Source organism: Vicugna pacos, chromosome 5 (assembly GCF_048564905.1).
Source record: "Vicugna pacos chromosome 5, VicPac4, whole genome shotgun sequence".
Classification (NCBI taxonomy): domain Eukaryota; kingdom Metazoa; phylum Chordata; class Mammalia; order Artiodactyla; family Camelidae; genus Vicugna; species Vicugna pacos.
The window spans coordinates 43,288,314-43,315,591 of record NC_132991.1 but is presented as its reverse complement, the minus strand read 5'-3'; the positions used below and the strand labels follow the sequence as shown (position 1 = coordinate 43,315,591).

The 27,278-nt window shown below is 39.0% G+C and overlaps 1 protein-coding gene across 1 annotated transcript in view; it reads right to left on the bottom strand.

Moving 5' to 3' along the window:
- MYO3B (myosin IIIB) overlaps positions 1-24,315 on the bottom strand; it is a 427,394-nt gene extending 403,079 nt beyond the window's left edge. Inside the window, exons 1-2 of the mRNA XM_072961115.1 lie at positions 24,292-24,315; positions 15,260-15,304 (exon numbers count right to left, since the gene is read on the bottom strand). The gene's annotated coding sequence lies outside the window, so the exon portion shown is untranslated. The remainder of the gene's footprint in view (positions 1-15,259; positions 15,305-24,291) is intronic.
- Between the last annotated feature and the right edge of the window lie 2,963 nt (positions 24,316-27,278).

Below are 27,278 nucleotides of genomic sequence, written 5' to 3'. Positions count from 1 at the left end.
GCCCCGGCCCCACCCCTAGCCGCAGTGTCCTCTGTGGAGGAAGAGGCGTGCCCTCCAAGTGCTCGGCCCGCGTGACGTTCAGGCACGGCCCCAGCCAAGATGAAGGCAGTGTCCCTCCCGACTCTGTGAAGCTGCTGGACGCTGTCTTAGAAAGGCTCTGCCAGTCAGAGGGCAGGACCATCTGGGGGCGGTGGTACCGGAGACGCAGATTCTGCAGGGGAAGACGGCTTCCTCGCGGGAGAAAGCCGCATCAGCAGAGCCCCTTCAGCCAGACGGCCTTTGCTCTGAGGGGCTTCCCAGGACTAAAGCCACGGTCGGCTCGGGCCTTTGTCTGCTGTTTGATGAGGACACGTCACATGCCTGCTTTGTCTGATCAAAGGGTTGTGCATAATGGACAGTTTTACCATGAAGCCTGATCTCTGCTTCAAGATATTACCAATTCCTCCACTTAAGTCAAACTTTTTTGGCTTCCAAAAATACTCTCCTTGCTGCGTGGTCATCGCCCAGCCTGGCTCTATCACCCACCTGTTTGGAGTTGCCCGATGGCCTCTCTGTGATGATTTCAGAGACACTTACTTGAGCCCCATGTGGATTCTGATTTGGGCCCTAAATGCTTGTTGCTTGGCGTTTGCCTGTTGGGAGCTGGTTCTCTCTGTTCCTAAAATCATTTTCTTGTTGCCTTCTTTCTAAATTCTACTCTTAGCACGTGGGACCCAGGGTCGCCCATTTTCGACACCGTGTACTGATGACCAGGAGATTTTTTTCAGCCAGTTAACTTGGTAAAGAAAATTCTCACAGTACCTCCAAATCTTTCCCGCCCCAGCTGCTTACTGAGGCCACACCAGATTCCAGGTCCTGGTCTCCATACTGAGGCGTGGTCATAAATGAGCCATCATCTCTGCCCATCAGGAGCTTGGCATCCAGGCAGTCAGCTGAACACAGACAGTCAAGGCAGGGAAGACTGCAGCTCAGGCACCACTGTTTCTCAATCGAGCTTCTGGGCCAGAATCCAGAGCAGCTCATTGAAGATACAGCATCCAGGCCCCCAAACACAAGACCAACCATTTCAGTCTCTGGGTTCAAGGCCTTGAAATCAGCATTCTAACAATGGCATCTTAGACACTCCAAGTTTAAAACTCACAGACCAGCCCTAGACCCCAGGACAGATCCAGACATATCTGGGTATTTCTGAAGAGCCAACAAAAGGCACAGGCCCAGTGGGGCTCTCTCTCTGTGGGGTTCCTACAAGCCCACAGGACTAGAGGAGGATCAATAAAACAGCACAAAAACCATGAAAACTCCTGAAGAAATGGGAAGCCTGGAGCTTTGGGAGCATGAGAGAGGGTGAAGGGGACTCAGCCCACACCAACACTGTGACCGCTGGGAGACATAAGGGTGCAGCGTGGGTGGAAGTGACAGAGGCCATCGGACATGGAAATGGAGGAGCAGGAGCAGAAGTCAAGTGGGAAACCTGGGGCTGACGGTGCCACCCTCCGGTGTCAGGAGAGGAGGAAGCAGCCAAGGTCAGTACTCTCTGTCCGGCATGGCAGTGCTGCAACCTGGGGACCTTCTGGATGCATCAGAAAGAAATTGCAGGGGGTGGGGGGGTGGGGAGGTGGGTGAGTTGTCTGCACCAAAGCTGCCCATGTCTCCGCGAGTTGTCCATTCATAGAGGAACCTTTCTGGGCATTTCTAAAATTTCTGAACCAATGTTGCTTCAGGCTTCATGCATATAGAGTTTGACTATAGCCTCTTCCCCCAAGAACGCCGTTTCAGGTCCACATGCCATGTGCTTCTGTGTATGTATCCCAGATGCTCCACTGGTGAGACAGGTCCAAATTCTCAAGTGAGGGCATATTAGACCCAAGCTGAGTCATCTACACTGCCTTCAACATTGGCTTCATCATATGCACTTGGTTAATGGATTCTGTCCGTGAGAGATCACATGGTGACAACTAGGTCATCCTGGTGTTTAGCCAGCCAGCCAGCCAACACCCCCAAGTCAACACTATTTTTTTCCTAATCTCTCCATTGGGTTATGGAAATTACATTCACTTTAATCCACTGAATCCCAGCTCTGCCACGAACTCATTGTGTGACTTTGAGAAAGTTACCTTTTTGAGCTTCAGCTGCTTCTTCTATTAAACGTGGGTATATCACAGAGCTGCTTAATAAATTTCAGACCCTTTCCACTTCTCTGTAGTTCAGTGTCATAAGTCATAGACCCGTGATTTGCCATTTGAAAAGACACATTTATAATCAGCCATTTTGTTCATATTTTCATATATTGATCTCAGTTTGAACATTTAGTTAATAGAAAAGACTTAAGACACAGCAGGAAATTCTCCAAAGATATTTTTCAATGGGTGGTAAGTTTCAAAGTGTCTCTAGGCCTTCTGGAATGGATGGCAGACAATTAGCCTGCCTCTTGCCTGAGATATCAGACAAATTACTGGTGGGGCTTGGCTAATGGGGTCTTTCGTGAACTCTCTCCCTAAATGAGAAATCTTTAACTTTTCACAAAAACTCAATCTCATTTGTGCTGCTGATTCCTAATATTTCCAAATAAATGCTTGGCCTCTGGGCTTTTGTAGTCAAATAACCCGAATCAAACCAAGCTGCTCTGCCAAGGGAAAGATTTATTTTGTGTGAATCTACTGGAAGAAATGTTTAGAATCAGTTCGGAATCACCATAGACAAAGACTAGCTGCCACTTGCTCTGACGCAAGTTTTGTGGACCTGGGCCAAGAGGTGAGTTCTCCTCATTTCGGCTGAAATGGCTTGTTGAGATGCACAAACAGTAATCACTGGCATGTTTCAGAGCCCACGGTCTGCAAGAAGCTCACTAGTCCCCTGACCCCAAGTCCACTGCCACACATAGGCAGGTTCAGGCTTCTGTGTCTAAGGCAGAGGAGACAAAGTCCAGGAAGGCCAGTTACCTGTCTTGCGTCAACCTCGAAAGGAGGCAAGAGAGCTTCAGAAGGTAGGAGGAGGCTGAGGCCTGGGGGACCTTGGTAATGGCGGGGTCATCCACCAGTGGGAGGATCTGAAGACAGCCAAACTTGAAACAGAGATACATGTAAATGCAGACAGGAGGAAAAAGACTGGGAGCTTGGCAGAAGTCTGGAGGGGATTCCAAAAGTGACCCAGAGCTGAGACAGGACTACACAGCTGACTGGTGGGACCTGCTCCAGCAGAACCTGCAGTGACCGTGGAGGGGGGTGTCAGACTGCTCTACCCATGAGTCCTTTCTTCATAGTTCTCCTCATCAAGGATTTTTGCAACAACTCTTGAAATACAGGGCCAGACTGGAACTTGGGAATGCAGGGTACCTTCGGATTCCTTTTATAATATTAAATTACATTAAACTGCTTCTTAGATGACCCCTCCCTCTACTATATTTTTACCAGCTCCATTGGTTCTTTCCAGAAACTTGAAGAAGGGATGGTTGTCCATCCACAGCTGCTTGGGATAGTCTGGGTCCCCAACCTATCCTGACTATGGAATGGAAAGCATCCTTCTTTTTGGCTTAATAAAGATACCATCCCTTTTTTTTTTTAATTGGTAGAAAGTTTCAAGAAGATAAAACAAAGAGGGACAGAAATGGTTTCAGGACATAGGTTTTTATTGTAATGGGAGTGTTTGGCATAAGGGTCCAGTGAAGCCCAGCTTCTTTCCCTCTTTTTCACTCAGCCTAGAACAACCTGACCAAAATCATCTTTAAATCTTTCAGCATCTCAATTCTCCAGTTTCATTCTTAGCACATGTATCTCCCCTCTAGAAAATAAGCTTAGACAGGGGCCTCAGTAACCAGTGTAAGACTAAATAGGTCCTTTAAGGTCTATTTATAGGCAGAGCAAGAAAGTCTCTCATTTCTCAACGACCATGGTTCTCAAATGTAATATGCATACGAACCCCTTGGGGAACTTGTTAAAATGCATATTTGGGGGCCTTTCAGAGTCAATAGGTGTGGGATGGGTCTCAGGACTCTGCATTTTTTTAAGTCTAGTAATTAAGTCATTAAGTCATTCTAGGTAATTCTGATTTGAGTATAAAGAAGACATTTTAGAAAGCCTGTTTTAGGGCTATGACAACATAATGACAGTCTTCGAGAACTCGTACCAACTCCTACGGGGAGTAAAGGTTCATTTGCCTCCACTTCTCCAGACCAAAAAGGAGTGAGCCCCAAGATCTGAACCCTCAAGGGTCCACCTGGCTCAATCCTCCCTCTCCAAGATGGCACTCTGTGAGCCTCTGTTACCCACAACAGCTGCTACCGCCTTTTAAAGCTCACAAAAGAGCAGATTCCACAGCCTCCCAAGCAAAGTCATTCCAGTGTTTAATTGCCCTCCAGTTAAGTTCTTTACATTTAATCAGTTCTCTCATTGCAAGACTCATCAACTCATGCTCTATTCTCTGTGGAGTTGAAAAACAAGCAGTCAGTGTACAATTTCTAACCCTTCATTGAATCACAGAGTGTTGGAGCCAAACGGGACGGCAGATATTATCTGGCACTACCCTTTTATGCTTCCTATGAGGATGCTTGTCCAAAGAGGTGTATATATTCAGTGGGTTTTCATTTCCAGTGCCTACAGAACATCTAAATGAAGCTGTCCAAGAGGTAGGTAGCTTTACTAGCCCCCCATACTGAGCACTTTCTATTCTGTTGTTTTGCCTTAATTTGGGTAGGGATGGGAGCATTCTCTTAGCCTTCTCTGTTTCAGAATATACATATAAACTCTATTATTTCTCCAAAAATATGTGTTTCTCATTCTTGTCATTGTTTTAGCCATTTGTCTTCAGATTTTCCTTTGCTCCAGGCTTAATATAGCAAATAAAACTTCAGGATGTAGCAAGTAAAAATGCAGCTAACCAAATTCAGCAATATATAATAATAATAATAATAATAATAATAATAATAATAATAATAATAATAATAATAATAATATACCATCACCAAGTGGAGTTTATCCTAGAAATGCAAGGCTGGTTTCAATAATCAATCAATGTCATTCACCCTATCAATAGTCTAAAGACAGTACCAATCAATGCAGAAAAGGAATTTGACAAAATTTTACATCTGTTCATGGTTATAGCTCTCAGCAGACTTGAAAGAGAAAGGAACTTCTATTAAAGGACACATCTACAAAAAAAATCCTATGTCTAATGTCATACTTAGTGGTGAAAGACCGAATACTCTCCCCCTGACTGGGAACAAGGCAAGAATGTCTGCTCTTAACACTCGTATTCAGTATCACACTTGCCATCCTAGCCAGTGCAGTGAGGCTATAAAAAGTAATGAAAGACCTCCAAATTAGAAGGAAAAATACTGTCCCCATTCACAGACAGTATGATTGTCCTCGTGGAAGATCCCAAGAAAGCTACTAAAAGCTCCTAGGGCTAATAAGGTCACAAGATACAAGACCAACACACAAAAATAACTCAAGTCCTACGTATCAGTAATGAACAATTGGAAACTAATTTTTTAAATACTACTTATGAAATGAAATCTCAAGTATAAATGTAATATTCAGCCTGAGATTGTTTTTCAAACTCCAACTATATGAAAGCATTTAAAACTTTCAAAAATAGACAAAACTAAGGGATGGTGTTAGAAGACAGTAGGTCTTTGGCGGGGAGAAAGGATACGGCAGGGCATAGAGGGTTTCTCTGGTAGTATCCCATTTCTTAACTTGGGTGATGATGTGTTTACTTTGTGATAATTCACTCAAGTAAACAACTATGAATTCTGTACTTCTCTGAATATAATTCAACATAAAAAATTTTAATACTGATAAACATGAAAAGAAAATATAGAGTTCTATCATTTGTTGAAACATGTGTAAAACTGCATTTTGAAATTGCAGTTTGCATTTGGCATTAATCAATTCAACATTAGCAGAGTGACCTGAGAAATAGGTTGATTTAATTTGACTTCACCTCATTTACAAAGATCATTAGATCTCCATAACATCTTTCTGTTTCATAACATTTTCCTCACCCTCACCCATATTTTCCTTACCATTATGACCTATCAATGACAATAACTGTTGTTACAGCCAATGCTAATCGTCCTTACACTTCTAGTTCATCATTTCTGACTGCAGCAGAATGTACTCAGTGTGTATCTACTCCTTCTGTGATGAAGAACAAAAATCCCTGCAAATTTCCTACCTATGTCCTGTGCAAAAAGATTCTTTGGAATAAATACCTGGGGTTGGGCTAGCTGAGCTGCATAAATTATGTATATTTACCTTTGCTAGATAGTGCCAGAACCCCACTCTCTAGAAGAATATCTCATTATGCTTTTAGTTTCTATTTTCCTGATTGTTAGTGAGGTTGAGCATTTCTTTCATAGACTTATTAGTCATTTAGATGAATAGTTTTGTGAATTGTCTATTCATATCTTTTCCCTACTTTTCTACTAGGCTTCTAAGTACTTTTTACTGATTTAAACAATTTCTCCCAAAAGCACAAAGTAAACAATTGGTAATTTTGACATAAAAATTAAGCATTACTCTTCCACAAATAATACTTTGGGGAAAATTCAAAGTAAACAGACAGATAACCAAATGGAGGAAGATATTTGCAGCATCTAAAACATCAAGGTGAGACGGGAAGTCAAGAGTACAGCCATTTTGGAAAAGGACCAAGGAATGCCCTTGGGCAAAACTGGCCTTGGAAGCTAAAAAGCAATGGCCCTGGGAGCCTGAGTCCCGGAGACAGAAACCAGGTTCACAGGAATAAAAGATTAACTTTATCTCTGTTACACTAATAAGAATACTTAGTTGTCACAACGTAAGAAGCTCAACTATAAATTTTAACCTTATCTTTACAAATAATAAATGCTGGAGAGGGTGTGGAGAAAAGGGAACCCTCCTACACTGTTGGCGGGAATGTTGTTTGGTGCAGCCATTATGGAAAACAGTATAGAGATTCCTCAGAAAACTAAAAACAGACTTCTCATATGATCCAGCAATCCCATTCTTGGGCATATATCTGGAGAAAGCTCTAATTAGAAAAGATACATGTACCTCAATGTTCATAGCAGCACTATTTACAATAGCCAAGACATGGAAGCAACCTAAATGTCCATCGACAGATGAATGGATAAAGAAGATGGGGTGTGTGTGTGTGTTTATATGTAATGAAATACTCCTCAGCCATAAAAAAGAATGAAATAATGCCATTTGTAGCAACACATATGGACCTAGAGGTTATCACACTAAATGAAGTAAGTCAGATAAAGAAAGAAAAATATCATACAATATCACTTATATGTGGAATCTTTAAAAAATGATAAAAATGAACTTATTTATGAAACAGAAATAGACTCACAGACATAGAAAACAAACTTACGGTTAACAAAGGGGAAAGGGGATGGGGAAGGGATAAATTAGGAATTTGGAATAAGCAAATACAAACTACTATATATAAAATGAACAACAAGGCCCTAGTGTAGAGCACAGGGAATTATATTCAGTATCCTGTCATAAACCATAAGGGAAAAGAATATGAAAAAGAATACACACACACACACATATATATAACTGAATCTCTTTGCTATACACCAGAAACTAATACAACATTGTAAATCAACTATACTTCAATAAACAAACAAATTTTAACCTTATCTTGTGCTTTCATGCAGAAAATTCTCCTGCGCCCCTGTCCCCTCACAGAAACACTCCTTACTCCTGACAGCCACCATGGAGCCACCTGCTGCTCACCAAACAAGTCTGATGATTTCTGGAAATTATCCATGATCACAGGACAACCCTCCCTTTTGTTATAAAAGCAATTGGCCCCTTCTACTCAGAGAGCAGGCACCTTTCCCCCCCTTCTCCCTTGTGCACAAGCTATCTCTTTTAATAAAAAGTTTTGCTTGCCTAAGAGTGTCACGAAAGTCATATTCATTTCTATGGTATTGCTGTCCAAGAATCTGGAAAGGGTCCAGTAACAAAGGAACCTTATTCAAACTTATTTAATCCTCCCAATAAGCCCAGAAGTCAGTGTCCTTAAAACTTCCATTTTATAGATGAGAAAACTGAGACTAGAGAAGCTAAAAAACTTACCCATGATCAGATAGCTAATGAGAAGATTATTCAGTTTAAAAGTCTGTGCTGGTTTCCGTTTCCACAAGTAAGGAGCTTGTAAGTAGCCACTCCGTCTTAACAAGGAAGAAGCAGCAACTCTCTTGGATCCATAAGAGAGGGGAGGCCACGGGGCAAACTGCCGCCCCCGAGACTGGAGAGACAATGGGGGGAGTTGCAGTTACTGAAGCAGAGACACACAATCAGAACCAGCTGCGGGAACCAGCGCTGGGGTCAGAAAAACTGAACCAAAATTGACAGATTGCTGGAGGCTCAGTGTGGACCACAGCTCTGAGAGTTAAAACTCCATGGGGACCTGGTCGTGGGGGAGCCCACAATACCGGGCGGGGGGTTACCTCCAGAAGCTAGACCTGTCTCCCTCAGTAAATATCAGAGAAAAATCCCTCGTGTTTCTGGCAGGGGGAGGGGAAAAGGAGCTACTTTGAAATGCACTCGAGCACTCTGTTCACCTTACCAAGGCCTGCTGTCAGGAAAACCTAGTTAACAGAGCCTGACCTGCTGGGGTACTTTCAGAGCCTGACTGACCAGAGGAAGGGAAATATCCAACTCCAGCCAGCTCTAACCATCCTGTGCCACAGAAGCGGGGAGGAAAAAAAAATTGAGAAGCACTTGTGAAGCTCACTGAAACTGAGAGCTGATCCAGGACTACAGAATGCTTCCCCTCCCCCACACCTCTCCACCACATTACTAAACACCTGTTTACATCAACAGTTACTTTTACCCAATTCATCATATCTGGCTACAAAGAAAAAACTACAAGACATACCAAAAGGTAAAAAACACAACTTGAAGAGACAGAGCAAGCATTAGAACCAGACATGGCAGGGATGTTGGAATTTTCAGACCCAGGAATCTAAAGCAACTATGATTAATGTGCTAAGGGCTTAATAGATAAAGTAGACATCACGTAAAGACAGACAGACAGTGTAGCAGAGAGATGGAAATCCTAAGAAAGTGTCAAAAAGAAATGCTAGAGATAAAAAAACACTGGAACAGAAATGAAGGCATGTTAGTAGAGAGGACACACACAGGTGAGGAAGGAATTGCTGAGCTACAGGATATAGTCATAGAATCCTCCAAAACCAAAAAGCCAAGAGAACAAAGATTTAAAAAAAAAAAAAAAAAAAGAGCAAACTGCCCAAGGACTGTGGGACAACTACAAAAGTGTGAAACATACACATAATGGGGTTTTTATTTTATTTATTTTTAGGGGGAGGTAGTTAGGTTTATTTACTTTTAGAGGAGGTGCTGGGGATTGAACCCAGGACCTTGTGCATACCTAGCATGCACTCTACCACTTGAGCTATACCTTTCCCCCTGTGATGGGAATACAAGAAGGGAAAGAAGGAGAGAAAGGAAGAGACGAAGTATCTGAAACAGTAATGAATGAGATTTTCCCCAAATTAGTATCAGACACCAAACCACAAATCAAACGAGCTCAAGAACACCAAGCAGGATAAACGCCCCCCCCCACAAAAAGACCCAAAATTAAAAAAAAAAAAAGTTACACCTAGGCATATCATCTTCAGAAACTACAGAAAATCAAAGATAAAGGGAAAATCCTGAAAGAAGCCAGAGGGGAAAAACCCTTAGCTATAGAGGAGCAGAGCTAAGAATTACCTCTGACTTCTCAGAAACAGTTCACGCAAGAAGAGAATGGAGTGAAATGTTTAAAGTGTTGAAAGAAAAAAGCCCATCAACTTAGAATTCTGTACCCTGTGAAAAAAAATTATCCATCAGAAGTGACGGAGAAATAAAGACTTTCTCAGACAAACAAAAATTGAGGGAATCTGTTGTCCAGTAGACCTGCCTTGTAAGAAATGTAAAAAGTGCATCAGAGAGAAGGAAAATAATATAGGTCAGAAACTGAGCTCTACGTAAAGGAAAACATCAAAGAAGGAATAAGTGAAGATGAAATATGAATTTCTTCTTATTCTTAATTGATCTAATAGATAAGCATTCAAAATAATAGTAGCAACAGTGTATTCGATTTTACATATATATACACAAACACACACACTTTTGTATACTTATATATAAGTGAAATGAATGACAGCAATGGTACAAGGGGTGGCAGGAAGAAATTAGGATTATTTTGTTATTATAAGGTATTCACACCACCCGTAAAGTGGTATAGTGTTATCTGAAAATGGACTTGAATTAATTGTAAATGTCTATTGCAAACTCTAGGGAAACCATTTTTAAAAGTATGGTAGATATTAATCCAGCTATATCAATAATCACTGTGAATGTCAATGGTCTAAATACCCAATTAAAAGGCAGAGATTACCAGAGTGGAGCAAAAAACACAACTCAGCTGTATGTTGTCTATAAGACACCCATTTTAAAGGCACATGTAGGTTAAAAGTAAATGGATAGAGAATATGCCACGCTAACACTAATGAAAAGAAAGCAGGAATAGCTATATTAATTTCAGACAGAGCAGACTTCAAAGTAAGGAAAGTTATCCTGGAGAAAGAAGGGCATTATATGATGGTAAAGAGGTTAATTCTTCAAGAAGAAATAACAACTCTTAATGTGTATGTGCCTGACAATAGAGCATCAAAGAGGCAAAAACGGAACTGCAAAAAGAAATAGATGAATCTACTATCGTATTTGGAGACTTCCACACCCTCTCTCAGAAAGGACAGATCCAGCAAGCAGAAAATCAGTAAGGCCACAGTTAAACTCAACAACACCATTCATGAACTGGATATGACCAACATCTACAGGTTACTTCATCCAACAACAGCAGAACACATGTTTTCCTCAAGCTCATGTGGAACGTGTACCAAGAGAACACACTGCGGCCGTGAAACACATTTTAACACATTTAAAAGAACAGAAATCATACAAAGTTGTCTCTCAGACCAGAGGGAATTAAACTAGAAATCAATAACAGAAAGATAACTGGAAAATCCCAAAATATGTGGAGGATAAACAGCAAACTTTCTCCCTTTTCCATGGGAGACTTCCTGGGGCTGGGGCTGAGCGGGCTGTTCGCATCACTGGGCTCCCACCCAGGGCGGCGGAGCTGCTCTGCGCATGCTCAGAGTGTGCCTCCAGGCCCCCTAAAGAACACACTTGTAAATAATACATGGGGCAAAGGAATCTCAAGAGAAGTTTTAAAATATTTTGAACTAAAGAATATGAAAACACAACTTATCAAAACTTGTGGGATGCAGCAAAAGCAATGCTTAAAAAGAAATGTATATATTGAATGCACTTATTACAAAAGAAGAAAGATCTGAAATTGATCAACTACATTTCCATCTTAGGTACTAGAAAAAGAAGAGCAAATTAAGCCCAAAGTAAGCAGAAGGCAAGTCTGTGCTTTTAACAAGTACCTTCTGCTTCCTCCCAGCTGGTTGAGAGCATTAGGGCTCCACTTGTCTAACTTTCCTTGTATCTCTTGTTCCCTCTCCCCTTTTTCAAGGTCCATACTTCTCAATAAAATCAGTCTCCAGTTCTAGGAAGTTTTATAGATTTTTTTTTACTGTACTACATTTATAGTTGTTTATTTTTAATATATGCTACCATTTGTGGTTCATACTGTAATTGCATTGCTAATTACCATTTGTAGATAAATTAGTGTTTCACCAACTACAGAATAACCCCCTTGAGTACATGGCCATTTTACTTCTTTGTATTCCCGGGAACGTCCAATATAGGGTCTTGGATTTAAGGCCCTCAATAAGTACATGTTGCTTTCAAATAAATAAATACATTAAACACTTCCTTATTCCTCTATCTGACTTTCTATCATCAGTTTCCACAGAGAATAGAAGATAGAAATGTTTGATATTTCTTTTAGGCACCATGCCTGGTTTTCATTTGGTCCTTATTGTATTAGTGAGCTTCTCTTTTTTAAGTGGCTAATTTAGTAAACAGTTACAGTTGAAAGATTTCAAAGATTTAATTCCACCTTCAGCCTGACCGCTCACTGATTAAATCATCTGAGGGCAGTTTTTTCTGTTACTGTTTTAGTCTTCTTAGTGTGGAAGATTGTCTGCTTTAGGGTCTTTTGGATGGAATAACTCAACAACATAGAGCCTACCTACAGAAATGAAGTGGATGGGTGAGTTAAAAAAGAAAACCCATCTGGTTATTGTTAAGCCCCTTAACTGATGAATCTCTGTCCTGTAAATCTATTTGTAGACATAGGCAAGTACATCTTTTCTATCATATATTTTTCTTTTTCAAAATAGTAAAATAAGTATAATGGTGGGGTCAGAGTATTATTGGAATTGGGAACTAGCCAGGTAGACCTAGAAGCAAACAGAACTGAAAACAAGAAAAAAAGACTTCAAGGTTGATGGTTAAACACACTTAAAGGGTGTTGAGAAAGGCACCAAATTTATCAGTCAATAGGACCAAAACAGAAGAGAGATGGACTGTACAGAATTGGTGCCTTAGAAAAATTATTATAGATTTACAGGAAGTTGCAAAGATAGTACAGAGATGTTCCTATACTTTCACCCAGTTTCCCCCAATGTTTACATCTTATATAACAATAGTATGATATTGATACTAGGAAACTAACATTGGTAAAATATGTGTGGGTGTCATTTTATCACATGTGTAAACACTACTGTAATCAGATACAAAACTATTCCATCACTACGAAGATCTCCTTCTTGCTACCCTTTATAGTCCGAATTTGCTTTTAAGGAAGATAACAGTAAATGGTGAATCAAAAGCCATGTCTGGGAGCACATCCAAGGAGGTGGGTGTAGAGAAATTAAATGGAAGGAGAAGACTTAACTGGCACGAAGACAGAATCTCCTATGTGTCAGGGAATCTTGGTTGGGGACTTCCCACCACTGCTGGCAGCTCCCATGAGAAGCAAAACTCTTAAGTAGAAAGAGACTTGAATTTCCTCCTGCATTGCCCCCAGGTCTTCTGAATAACCTGCCTCATCTTCTGCCCTGCGTCTCCTCCGCCCTGGCTCACTCACTCACTCTCTGGCCTCCTATAAACTAAGAGACAAGTTGCACTCAATCCTCAAGTTCCTTAGTCAGCAACACCAACTTGCCTAATCTCTAGTACCACCACCTACCCCACAGTAACCAGGACCCACATCTACATGTAAACGGAGGTATTCCCAAGACTCTGCCCTTTGCCCTCTCTCATTCTGTCTATCCTCATGGCCTCATTTAAATCATCTCAGGTTTGCATCTCTAGCTCCAGTTTACTGTGCAGGTCATTTGAACCCCAGAATTGTCCCAAACTCAACTCTACATTCTAATAAAAATTTCATGTGCTCTCTATTGTGACTAAAATCATCACCCACTCAGTAATTTAATAATTTTTTAAAAATAAGTAAAGTAATTTTTAAAAATAAGAATTTAGAAGCCTTAGTAACTCAACTCCCATATTCCTCACCTCCAGTATCCAATAGACTGAGCTTTTGAGCAATATTTTGTAGAATCCTTAATTTTTTCTCTGTTTCCCTCAGATCCTGATTATTTCTCACACAGACAACTAAAATAATAATTTAATCACTCCTCATAGTGCCACAGCCCTCTCTCCTCAAGCCTCAGGATGGAGCACATCACTCAGACACCCAGGACAGCTCATTGCTTACACCTGGACTCCTTTTGGCATTTAAAGTCTTCCATTTTGGGAGTTTGGGATTAGCAGATACAAACGACTATATACAGAATAGATAAACAACAGGGTCCTACTGTATAGCACAGGGAACCATATTCAGTAACTTGTAAGACTCTATAATGAAAAAGAAGATATGTAAATATATGTATAACTGAATTGCTGTGCCATACACCAGAAACAAACACAACATTGTAAATTAACTGTACTTCAGTGAAAAAAGCCTCCATCCCACAGACATGGCATGTGCTCTACAGCCCACCTGCCTTTGCTTCTGCTGCTCTTTGTCAGCCTGGAGGGTCCAGATCCCTTTCACCTGTTTAATGAAATCCTGTGCATCCTTCAGGGCCACTTTCAAAGCCATCTTCTTAGCCGAGTTTTGATCTCCCAGATGGAATTAATTCTTCTTGGCATTCCCGTGGCACTTCCTTCTAACAATCATTTAAGTCTGCCTAAAACTATGGCTCGTGTACATTTCTAACACTGTAGCCACCTTAATCATTTTTGATATTGCAAAATACTGAAGAAAGAAAATGAGTTTTAGAGTTAAACTAGGGCTTGAACTCCAGCCCCTTTACTGACAGTGCGATGTTGCACCAGTTGGCCTCTCTGAGCCTAATTTCTTCGTCAGTAAAATGGAGATATAATATCTGTCCAATTGGGTTGCTGCAAGAATTAAAGATAATGTGGACAAAATGCTAAGCACAATGTCTTCTTACTCACAGTCACACACCAAAAATATTAGCTCACTTCTCCACTCTGTATGGTACTTAGTATCTAAAACGAGACTTTATGAACATCAGGCTGTTAAAATGGCTCTTGGATAAAACTGTTAAGATTAATGGGAGAAAAGTGTACAAAGGAGTCCAGGTAATTACAGCCAGAGCCACAAAGTGGCCAAAAACTAAGATGAGATCAGGAAGAAAAATTTTTTAAACAGAGAGGAAAAAAAGCGGAGGGATGAGCTTTAGGAAGTAGACTGATAAACAAGGATTCCTGTCAGGGAAAGGAGGGCAGTCTGTGGTGTGTGTGTGTGTGTGTGTGTGTGTGTGTGTGTGTGTGTGTGTGTGTAAGACTTCCTAATGAACACGATACAATCAACTTCACCTCTGAGGCACTTGTTCAAGTTGTACTCATATTTTCAAATGTTCTCCCATCTTGCTATCATGTCAGAAACGCTGATCATCAGTTAGCGGGACACTCCCACTCAATTCTCCTTATTCAGCCATTTCAGATTATTTGCAACAGGAGTAAGTACTTTCACAAATGCTTTTCTCAGTCACAAGGATAATTAGTCCACAGGCTTAGCTTCCCTCCTCCATCAACTCAGGGTCTTGACCCAGCGCTCTCTCTCTACCACACGCTCTAGGTGGAGTTGGTATAAAGAATTATGGAATGGGTGAGATAGGGGAAGTCCAACGTTAGGATAAAATATCTTTGTGTTGTAAAAGTTTCCTCAGCCTACCAGACTAAATATCAGCGAGCTTACAAAACAGGGTTGGGAAATGCCTAGTAACATGGGATAGGAGACCCACCTGCTGGCTGCTGAGCGGTCTGAGCTTTGTCTTGTTTATTTTCTTCTGTAAAACAAAATCGGTATCCGGAAGCACCAAATAGGAGAAAAGACAGAAGAACCAAGAGTTTAATTTCCCCAGCAGATCTGAAAGTACTGTTTACATCATCTTACAGAGAAATAAAATTATGTATGATGAATTTCATTAGCAGCAGAGTTACTGTATGGTAATAATGTCACAGATGAGAACCACAGGTAATTAACAGTGGAAAATTACAGAGAAAATCATTTCTTTGAGGCAACTATTCCTTTAAATAAACAAGAACATTTAGGAGAAATTCTTGCCTATAACGTTCATTTTAGGCAAACAACAAATATATGTAGATCTGGCCCTCCAAGGTGATGGAATGATCTCTACATAAGCATTCACCATGGATATCCCCTTTGGAAAAACCAAAGTGAAGGGCATTGATCTGAAGAAATATAAAGGTCAGTGAAAAAATTTAAGCTTAAAAAACTCAAATGTCATATAAGAAAAGAGAAGAAATAAACTTACATTATTTTGATTCCATTAGAGCATCCATATGATACAACTAGTTTGGATAAATTAGAAAATTTACTAGCAAATGGATGGCAAAAGAAATATACTCTTTTCAAAAAATGAAACAAAGTACATATATCGGCCAATATAAACAAAATTGATATAAAATATTTGATCCCAGGTAGAATTTCTCAAACGTTTTAGGCCAAAAGCATTTAATTTTATTTCATCCAAATTTTCTCTTGACCTTTATTACTTGCTTATATGTACATTTACTCACAGCTGTCATAATCCTTTTAGACAAACTATTTTACCTAATTTTGACATTTGCTCCTGTATAACTAAAGTCTGTAATCCCTGAGGGCTTTATTTTAGTGATTATTTTTCCTTTGAACACTTTAAAGACAGAAATATAAAATGAGTTCAATACATTTTAAGAATACATATTTATTAAACACCTGTTACAGATAAAAACACTGACTTTAAGTGAAAATGCCTAATCATACAGAAAAAACACAAAATGTCAATATATAGTAAGGAAAATGGGACTAAATAATTGTAATAAACACTTCCATTGAGAAAATGGGAAAATTAAAGAAATAGAGCAATCACGGATTCATAGCAATTCTGAAATCTGGCTGGGGAGATATTTTGAAGGCCTGCTCCCTGTTAGCTGTGTAGTATTTCTTGATTAGGTCCAGCTTTTGCTTCCTGGGAGGAGCCCCCTTGTCCGTTGTTCTTTGTGGCCCTTGGCCCGGTGCCCTGGGAGTGCGTTCCCTTTCCCTTGTATCGCTTGTCCACACTGAAGTGTACGTTTGAGATTATGCCTCCTGGGGACTTGCACAGCCTACTTCTTTTCCACATGTGTTGGCAGTACAAAGTCACTTTAAGTCCTGAACAGTCAGGATTTTTAATATCCAGATTCATGATTTCTTTAGCAATACAACTCTCTTTCAAACATAGTGGCTTCTTATCTTTCGGAGTCCAGTCAGTTCCGGGTTCCAAAATCTATGTCAACAGTTCTTCTCTGGACGGCCTTCTTAGATTTGCTCTATTTCATTGCTCTCTAGCATGCACGACTCTCTTTCCACTTATTTGCAGGTGAACCGAATTTATCAGACTTCCATGGAAGAGCCACATTTTTAGTTTCTTTTCCCTAAACCATTTTGTCCAATTGAAAAGATGTAGTGCATGCCATACCCTTAGTTTGAACTTTACTCTCAAATACTTTCACTCAGCCTTTTCGGAGGTTTTCACAGTGGTGTTGAGACCATAATCTCATTTAATCTTTGCCACAAGGCTGACTTTACATTTTGTTTCTCAAAACGTTTTTGGTTTTATCTTTTAATGATTGTGGTTGAGAGCAGTTGTGTTTTCCAACTTTACAATCCCCCCAATTTTGGCATTGTTTTCTTTTTTATTCCTGCTACAAAATGGTCAGCTATTTTTCTGAGCTCATATCTTCCTTGTAATACCATGTGTAATACAGCCAACAGCAGGCAACAAATTCTGTTTTCCAACCCTTTCCCCTTACAAATTCAAGAGGTGTGATATTCATCTTAGAAAGTATTGCAGACAATAGCCTAACAAGTATTTTGTCACTGGATAACATCGATCTCCCTTTCACCCTTCAATACCACCTTTCTTGCTATCTACCATCAATTCTTAAACCATTGATATATGTTTTATTATTTTTTGTTACAAAAACCTCCCATTTTATTATAGCAATCTCTCTCTCAGTAAGGACAATTTAGGTTATATTGTAATAACAATCAACTATAAGAATCTCATCAAATTAAAGCAGCAGGTTTATTTTTGCTCATGTTTGTTTTGCTATCCAGCATAGGGCTGGCTTGTCCTCAAACTGGGACCCAGTAGTTCTCTGGGACAGAGTAGACACCACCTGGACCATCACCAGTTGCCATGGCAGTGTGAAAAAGAACAGGGTGAATTATTCACTGGCTTTTCAATGATTCCACAAGGAAGCACACATCGCTTCAAGTCTCATTACATTGACTAAATAAAGCAAGTTTTATGGCTATACCTAGTTCAAGGAGGGTAGGGATTATAACCCTAACATAAACCTGAAAGGGAATTGGAAGCATTTGGTGGACAGCAATAATGACTACCATATCCTCCAGCATCTTTATTGTTTTGCTTTTCACATTGAGGGATAGCATCGGCCTGCTACCGCTTTTTGTATGGGGTGATGGGATCCCATATGGATACCAGCATCATTTATTGAAAAGCCCATTTTATTCCCACTGCTCTGCAGTTTTACTCTTGTTATAAGTCAAATGTTCATACGTGTACGGCTCTGTTTCTGGGCTTTGTACTCTTTCCTTTGGTCTTTTTATCTATCTTTGCCCCGATTGCACATTATCTTAATTGCTGTTGAATTATTGTATGTCTTGATAACAGATAGATTGAATCTTCCTACCTTGTTCTTCTCTAAGAATATCTTGAGTTAACTTGGATCTCTGCATTCCCATATAATTCAGAATCAGCATTTAAAAAATTTGATTGCATTGGCAAGTTAAGGAAAAATAGTATCTTCAAAAATAGTCTTACCAATTTATACCATGTCATTCTGTTTAGATTTTTCTTAACATCTCTGATTCGTCTCATTAATATCTTATTGTTTTATCTAAAGAAGTTTTACAAACCTTTTATTCGATTAACTCATAGATGTTTGATACTTACATGCTTTTGTACATGGTATCTTTTTAAACTTTTCATTTTATGTAACTAGAAATAATTGATTTCTCTATATTGACTTTATTTCCAGTAACCTTTCTAAACTCTAATTGGAATGATTTATCTGTAGATTCTTTTGGATTTTCTGTGTACACAAGGGTACTGCATAATGACAGCGTTGTTTCTTCCTCTTCAGTCATCGTACTTGTTTCTTTAGCTTGCCTTACTGAACTGATCAGGACATCTAGTACAGTTCTGAACAGAATAGTTAACAGAGAACATCTTATCTTGCTCCCAGTCTCAAAGGAAAGGTTTTCAGTGTTTCACCAATAAATATGATATTTGCTTTAGCTTTTTTTGGATAACTAACCTTTATCAAAGTAAGAAAATTATCTTCTATTCCTAGTTTGCTAATAGTTTAAATTATGAATGAATGCACATTAGATTTTTGTCATAAGTCTTTTTCTAATCCATTGGATGATCTAATGTTTTTCTCCTTTATATGTTAATATGGTAAATTACATTGACACTTTAATGATAAACAAGCCTTCCATCATTTGAGAGATAAGCCCAATTTGGTCATAATTTGTTATGGAAATTTTCAAACACATGTAAAACCCCGGTGTACCCATCCTCCAGCTTCAATTACTGTGTAATTAACAGTACATGATCAATCTTCTTTCATCTGAGGTCCCATTTCTCCACTTCCCATCCTCACCTCAGGTTATTTTAAAGCAAAGCCCAGATATTATACTGTTTCCATATGTGCTTCAGTATGTCTCTCTAGCACTCTTTTTCAAAGTAGAGCCATAATCGTTTTAGATGTATCTCTTGTGAACAGCATATGTTGGTTTTCTGTTTAATCTAGTCTGACAACCTTTTCTTTAACTAGGAGTTCAGACCATTTGCATTTAATTTAATGACTGTAAACATGAATTTAAATGACCACCTTCTTTTATGTTCTATTTCTCTCTATGGGCTACGTTTCTGCTTCATTCCTTTCTTGTCTGGGATTGGTTTTTATTATTCCATTCTCCACTCTCATTTAAGTTTGTTCATTATACTTTCTTTCTATTCTATTTGTAAGATTTTTAAAAATTGCCCTAGGAATTTACTTCCCAAGGTATAACATCAATCTTTTTTCGTTTACCAGGCACGTACTGAGTATCTCCATACATCAGGTGAAGTGACAAGTAACAGGTTAAGAGCAGCACAGTCGCTGGTTCATGAGGAATTTCAGGCCAGGCTGACTTTTAGCTTTCCTTTGAAGAACTTCTAGGCCTCCCAAGTTCAGACTACTGCTTTTTTTATTATGCAAATATCATGTGTTTCTAAAAAGAACCAAATATTTTATAGGCTTATTGTAGAGCTTGTCAGCAGTCTTACATCAATCTTTTTCGCATACTGATTTTTGGTTTTGGCTCATCATTTCAGAGGCTCCAGCTGCTCAGGATCTTCACAAATATCTTTCTACACGTTACACCTATCCTCACAACGAACACTTAAAGTGAAGTATCATTTCCATTATACAGATGAGAAAACTGACTTGAGGGAGATTAAGTGATCTTCCCAGGATCACATGGCTAGTCTGTGGTGGGTTGGGTTAGAGTCTGGATCTACCTGTCTCTAATGCCTTTATTTTTTCTATCCTACTACCTGGCAGGATTTGCCCAAATGTAGGCTAGAGAAATTGTTAAGTGTCTTAATACTTTAGGAGTATATGATTGCCACCTGATTTTATTGAGATGTAATTCACATACCATAAAACTTCTTTTTAAAATGTACAATGTAGGTGGTTTTATTATATTCACAAGGTTGTACAGCCATCACCACTAATTCCAGAATATTTTCACTTCCCCACAAAGAAACCCAGTCTCTATTAGCAGTCAGGTCTCACTTTCCCTTCCCCAAGGATCTTGGCAACCACTAATTTAGTTTCTGTCTCTATGGATCTGCCTGTCCTGCATGTCTGGGCCTTTTTGTGTAGACTTTGTGTCTGGCTTCTTTCATTTAGGCTCTGATGTTGTAACATGTATCAGTACTTCTCTCCTTTTATGGTTGAATAATATTTCATCGTATGCATATACCACCTTTTGTTTAACCATTCATTGGTTGATGGATATTTTTTATTATTATGGATAATGCTGCTATAAATATTTGTGTACAAGTCTTTGTGTGAACGTGTATTTTTCATTCTCTTAGGAATAGATAGATCTAGGAGTGTAATTGCTGGGTCATTTTTGACAAATTTATGTTTAACTTTTTGAGGAACTGTCAAACACAGCAATGGCATCATTTTATGTTCCCACCAGCAAAGCAGGAGGGTTCCAATCTCTCCACATCACAAATGCTTGTTATTGTCCATCCTTTTGGTTATAGCCCTCCTAGTGGGCATGAAGTGGTATCACATTGTGGTTTTGATTTGCATTTCCCTAATAAATAATGATTTTGAGCATTTTAAAAAACGTGCTTATTTGTCACTTGCATATCTTCTTTGGAGAAAGTTTATTCAAGTCCTCTGTCCCTTTTTTAACTGGGTTGTCTTTTTGTTATTGAATTGTAGTCCTTCGCATAAACTGCATATTAAGGCTTATCACACATATAAATTATAATATAATTTTGCTCCCATTCTTTGGGTAGTCCTTTCACTTTGTTGCTAGTGCCATTTGAAGGACACGTTCATTTTGCCAAATAATAATTTATCTTTTTTTGAGGGGCAGGGGGTTATTTGTGTTTTAGGTATCATACCTAGGAAATTACTGCCACTTAATCCAAGGTCACAAAGATGTATGTTTTCTTCTAAGTAACTAGTACCTGTACCCTTTTTCCAAGACAATGCAAGAACTTTGGAACACTTCATTTTCCCCTGTAGCTTATGTTGTTATCAAACACATACATTCATATTGAAGCGCCATATAATGTATTATCATAATCATTCTATGCAGTGAATCTTCATTTGGTTGTACCTACATATTTACCACAATTTTTGTTTTCATTTCTTATTGATTCAATCTTTACCAGGGCTTACCTTCCTTCTGCCTGTAGGACTTTTTTTTTTTTTTGGACTTTCCTTCCTTTGTGAGGATATGCTGCTCTTAAATTATCTCACTTCTTATTTTAATGTCTTTATTTTGCCTTCATTCTTGAGGAATATTTCTGTTGTGTAGAGAATCCTTGGTTAAGAGTTTTTTCTTTCAACAAATTGAAGGTATTTTTCTACTGCCTTATTTCCAATGTTACTGAGAAATCAGAAGTCTTTTGAGGATATTTCATTCTTTTTCAACTTAGCGGCTTTTTTTATTTTTGTTTTTTTGCAATTTCAGTGTGCTGTGTCTAGGAATGTATTCCTTTCTATTTATCTTACTTGAGATCTCCTGTACTTCCTTAATTTATGGCCTAATGTCTTTCATCACATTTGGAAAATCCTCAGCTATTATCTTTCAATATTGTCTCTGCCACATTCTCTGGAACAATTACCAGTGTGTTTGGCATTCTCACAGTGTCCTACATGTCTTTTACTTCCCTTGCTCATTTTCCATCTTTTAGTCTCTTCTGACTTATAATCCAGTTTACCAAGTTTTTCTTTAGCTGTATCTCATCTGATACTAAATAGCTCCATTGCATTTTTAATTTTGGTTATTTTTTCAGTATGAGAATTTCGAATTAGTTCTTTCAAATTAAAAAAAAATCACATTTTTAATATCTGGAGTCCCTACAGTCTGTTTCTATTATTTTTCTATTGACTCTGGCTTATATGTATTGTTCCATTATGTTCCTTCACTTTATTTGAAATACCTTCTGAAGTAATTTGAGAATTTGGATGATCATCTTCCAGAGAGGATATTTCTTCCTCTCTGCCAGTCCCTGGAAAGAATTAGCAGTCTATGATCAAGATTTGAGTTTTTCTAAAGCTAGAGTATAATTTTTAGCTACACTCAAGCAGTCTTTTTGCTGAAGTTTCCCAGGTCAACGTGTGGTTGGATGAAATCAATCTTTTGGTAGATTTTCTCAAGAAACACACTTGCATGCTTAAAAATTTTCCTATAGTCTTGATACTTGAAAGGACAGCTTGAACTTAAACAAAATCATTGGGTTACACTCTTGTCTTCAGGTTTTTGAAAGTTCTGTTTTGCATGTTGCTTGTGAAGTCCGACACCAGTATAATTCTCTTGCCCTTTTCAGTTATTTGATTTTTTTTTTTTTTTTTTTTTTTGGCCTGTGGGCCCTGAGAACTTCTAGCTTCATAGTCAAATAGTGTTTCTAGGGTATGTCTTGAAGGGTCAATTTTGTTGAGGGTCAATTTTTCTGGTACTGGGGGGTATTTCAGTATAAACTCAAGTCTTCTCTTATTTGAGGGAAGTTTTCTTAGACTGTCTTTTAAAAATTTTTTCATTTTAAACAAATTTTAGAAGAGTTGTATGAATAGTGCAGCAAGTTCCTATATATTCCTCACTGTGCTTCTCCTAATATTAAAACTCATAGAACCATAGAAATATTATCAAAATCATAAACAAGGACCTACTGTATAGCATAGGGAACTATATTCAGTATCTTATAATAAACTATAAAGATAAATATTATCAAAATCAGAAATTAACATTAATACTAGTAACTTTAGTAAACTCCAGACCTTATTTGAATCTTACCAGTTTTTTCACTAATGTCTGGTTTTGGTGTTAAGATGTTGTCCAAGATCCCACATTTTTTCCCCCAGATCTTCCTCTTCCTCTCCTCTCTCTCTACCCTAAAGGTTGACAAACTATTGTTCTCAGCCTATTTTTTAAAAGTAAAGTTTTACTGGAACACAACCACGCCCATTCATTATATATGCCAATGGATGTTTTTGCATTATAATGGCAGTGTTGAATAGTTGTGACATAAACCATCTGGCTCTGTGTAGAAAATGTTTGCTGATCTCTGCTCTAAACTGAGGCCATAGTGGTATTTTTAATATTGCAATCTGATAATTCACTGCCCTACTTAATTTCTTAAAATGACTTCCTACTGCTCTTAGGATAAAGACCAAAATCCATACCATGGGTCAAGAGGCCATGATCTGATTCCTGCCTCTTTCCTGCATCATGTCTTGCCACACCCAACTAATTTCTACTTCAATGCTTCTACTGTTTTGAACTTCTTTCAGTTTCTTGAGTGCCCCCTGCTCACACTTCTTTCAGGTTCTATATGCTATACTCCTTAGAACGCCCTCCCCCTATTTCCTCTTTCACTTAACATATTTCTACTCTGTTTTTCAAATCTCAGCTTAAACATCACTTCTTCCATGAAGCCTTCCATGAACTCCCTGAACTAAATGAGTCCACTGGTTCCCATGGCCCTCTGCCCAACTTACTGATGACATTAATTTACTTGTAATTACATATTTAGTATTGTTTTCCCCTACACTATAAGCAGAAACTAACCTTTTCTGTCTTGTTCAATGTGGTATCCCCAGCATTTAGCTTAACATCTGGCACACAGTTCACACACAATAAATATTCTTTGCTTTCCCTCACCCAACTGAATTGTTTTATCTCCTCTGACACTGTCCACTTCTGTCTACCACAACTTCCCTACTTGAGCCAACCATCATGAAGCATCTGGACTCCTTCAGTGGTTACCTAGCAGGTCTTCCCACTCTGGATTTTTCTCTACAGTGCAGCCAAGTTGACTTTTTTAAGATGTAAATCTGAGTCACTCTACTGTCTAAAGCCCTAAAATGGCTTCCCATTGCTCTTAGACAAAGTCTAAAACTTCTAAAAGAAGGCTTACAAAACCCTTTGTAATTTAGGTTTTACTTCTCTCTCAAAAGCACTTACCTTAAAGTCAGAATGATTCCTTTTCAGGTCTGTAACTACGAGTTCTCTCAACTCCGGATCTTTGCAAATGTTATTTCCTTTATCTGCTTGAAACACTACTCTCAATGTTAGGCAGTTACACAGAAATAAGCACCGGGCAACGGGAGAGGAAGGGGGAGGGAGCAACCCAGATAATAACAGCATGCCTGCACTCAGGATAAGGGGCTCTAAAAACTTTTACTTTCTCTAAATGAAGGCCAGTGAAGAAGCTGGCTAGGATTGAATTTGTGGCTGCGCAGTAGAGAGAAGGATCTGGCTTAACTTGACCCAATGCTCGTTATAATGTAATTAACATTACAATTTGAGCCCCACCCAATAGGTTTCTCTGTGTGCATCACAGGTAAAAACATGCGTAAAAGAGATGGGTGCGCCTGAGCACAAGGAATGTAAGCTGTCAGTTAGCCTGAGCACTCAAAGAACCTGAGCTATCAATCGATCAATCACAAAAAACGTCCCCTAAGCCAGGATATAAAAACAAGAAAAACAAAGGAGCTGTGCCATTTTTCCTCTCTTGGATTGGCCTGCTCCCAATTCTTAGAGGTGTACTGTATTTTACTACTTTTTTACTTCACTAAAAAAATCTGTTTATAACATGCTGTCTTCCATTAGAAATTCATCTTTTCAGGCGACTATGAACCAAAGTAACTTTTATTCCCCCACTCCAGGTAACAACCACACCTCCTCCTCCACTCAGTTATCTCCTCCAGCGTTTGGGGATCTTAGATGTCTCTCTCCCATGTAAGCCTCCTCATACTCCCCAAGTCTGGTTTACAGGTCCCTTCTACAATGCCCTATATTCCACCCACCTCTGCCACACCCGCCACCCTCCCCCCAACACACACACACAATCTGTAGCATCAGTCACACAGAAAGCCATGTGACAGAAGGGACTCTCTGGTTTCTTTTCCATTGTATTTCCAGTATTTACCACAGTGTTTGGTGCAATAAGAGGAGCTCAATACATATTTACTGAATAAAAGAATTCAAACACTTCAACACTAAAGCAATTTGTCATAATTTCAAAAGACAGCTTTGAAAGCTTGCATTAAATCTGCTCACTAAATATTTTGACTTCCAATCCTATAACCCTCAATTTATCCAGCAGAGACTCCATACTCATTTCAGCTAGTACCCCTAATTTTACCATCACATTGCACCCACCTACTAATCCCCGGATTATAAATCAGTCCAGTTTCTGTGCTTCAGGTCTAGACGGCTGACCTCACAGGCCCTACAGTCACAGAACCTTTCCAACTGCCTCCACTTAAATGCTATGGCTTCTAACCCTATTGGGCTCTCAGTGTGACTTCTATGGTTCTCTTTATTCTAGCCTATTTTCTCCTACTATATGTCTGAATATTTACCATTTAACTCAAGCCCCCAGAGGCCTGTTAATTCTCAACTCTTATCTAGCTCCTCTATCATCAAGATAAGAGGGAATCAGATATGAATCCTCTTACATTGCTCTAGACTTCCTTTCCTTTCTCTTGTCCCCTTTCTTTCCTCTCAAGCCTTTATTTGTGCTCTTGATCCAACCTCTCTAGCCTGCTCTTGGGCTCAGCTGCATCAATTGTGGTATTGCTGCATTTTACATTAATTTAACTCACACAAAGGCAGCTCTACATAAGGTCCCATTATGCCTTTTCATTATGTTGCATCAGCTGGAGTCACATTCACTGTACTAGTAGTTGATTCCTGTACACTGGGATGGTAGGTAATAGTTCTTCCAATATTTAATTTGCCTCATTATCAAAGGCAGCTGAAGTGCCATGAACAGAGAAGTGATCATGTTGCCATTCAGCTTATCCCTGATGAACTAATAAGCACTGCTTGCTATTATCCAGCCAGATCAGAGAGTTAAAGGAAAGAACCACGTGTCGTGAATGGGACTGAGACAGTCGCAAGTCTTCAGCTCTCCCACCAACCATCAAGTGTCAGGCACAACCACCAGTGAATGTATCTTGTCTTGGTGGTTTTGATTCTAGTGATTAAAACCATGTTGTTTTGGGGCTTTTTGTTGTTGCCCAACATGACCTCAAATACAAGCCAACAACAGGTACTTTAGAGTTAGCAATTACAACACTGGAGATGTTACAAAACCCTTGGGCCACATCTCCTCTAGTACTGTTGTTACCTCCAAGCCTTCAGTGCTTACAGTGTCTGTATCTTTTCTAAGTCACAGAAAATCAATAAATACCAAATATATAAAACAGAAAAAAAGGTTTATACAAATGGATTCCTAGCTAATAATTGCTAGTAAGCTACAGGATGGAGGGGTAGAGGCAAGGACTGTCAATTCAAACAAGACTACAGACCACTCAAAATAAACATTGTCATAAAGCACTTTAGATTTCTGAAGTCTAGTTTGGAATTTTCAGAAAGCAGCAAGAGGAGGAGGATACAGCTCAAATGGTAGAGTGTATGCTTAGCATGCACGAGGTTCTGGGTCCAATCTCCAGTACCTCCATTAAAAAAAAAAAACAATTAAATAAATAAACCTAATTACCTCCCTTACCAAAAAAAAAGAAAAAAAGAAAAACCCCCAAACAAAAACAACAACAAAAATACATTGCCCCCACTCCCCAAAAGCAGCAAGGACCATAGCAGTGTTCTTCAGATCTGCACACCCATTTCCTTCTCCAAAAACCCACTTCCCATTTCCTGCTCTCCAAAAACCCACTTCCTCTCCCTTCACTCAAATTTCCTACTTCTAAAACCACATACAAAACACTTAGCAAAGGCTTTGCATCAATTATGAGATAAGGATAGAAGAAATAGGAACTAGCTCTGTAAACAAAAGAGTCAAGGAAAAGCAAATGCTTTATATTAACTATACCTTATAGAAACTATTAATTATGTTATGCTTTCATCCTTTCAGCTATGCTCACTTACATATATCATTGTCAATATCTTTGAAAAAATATGTAAGAATTAAACATTTTAAGGAC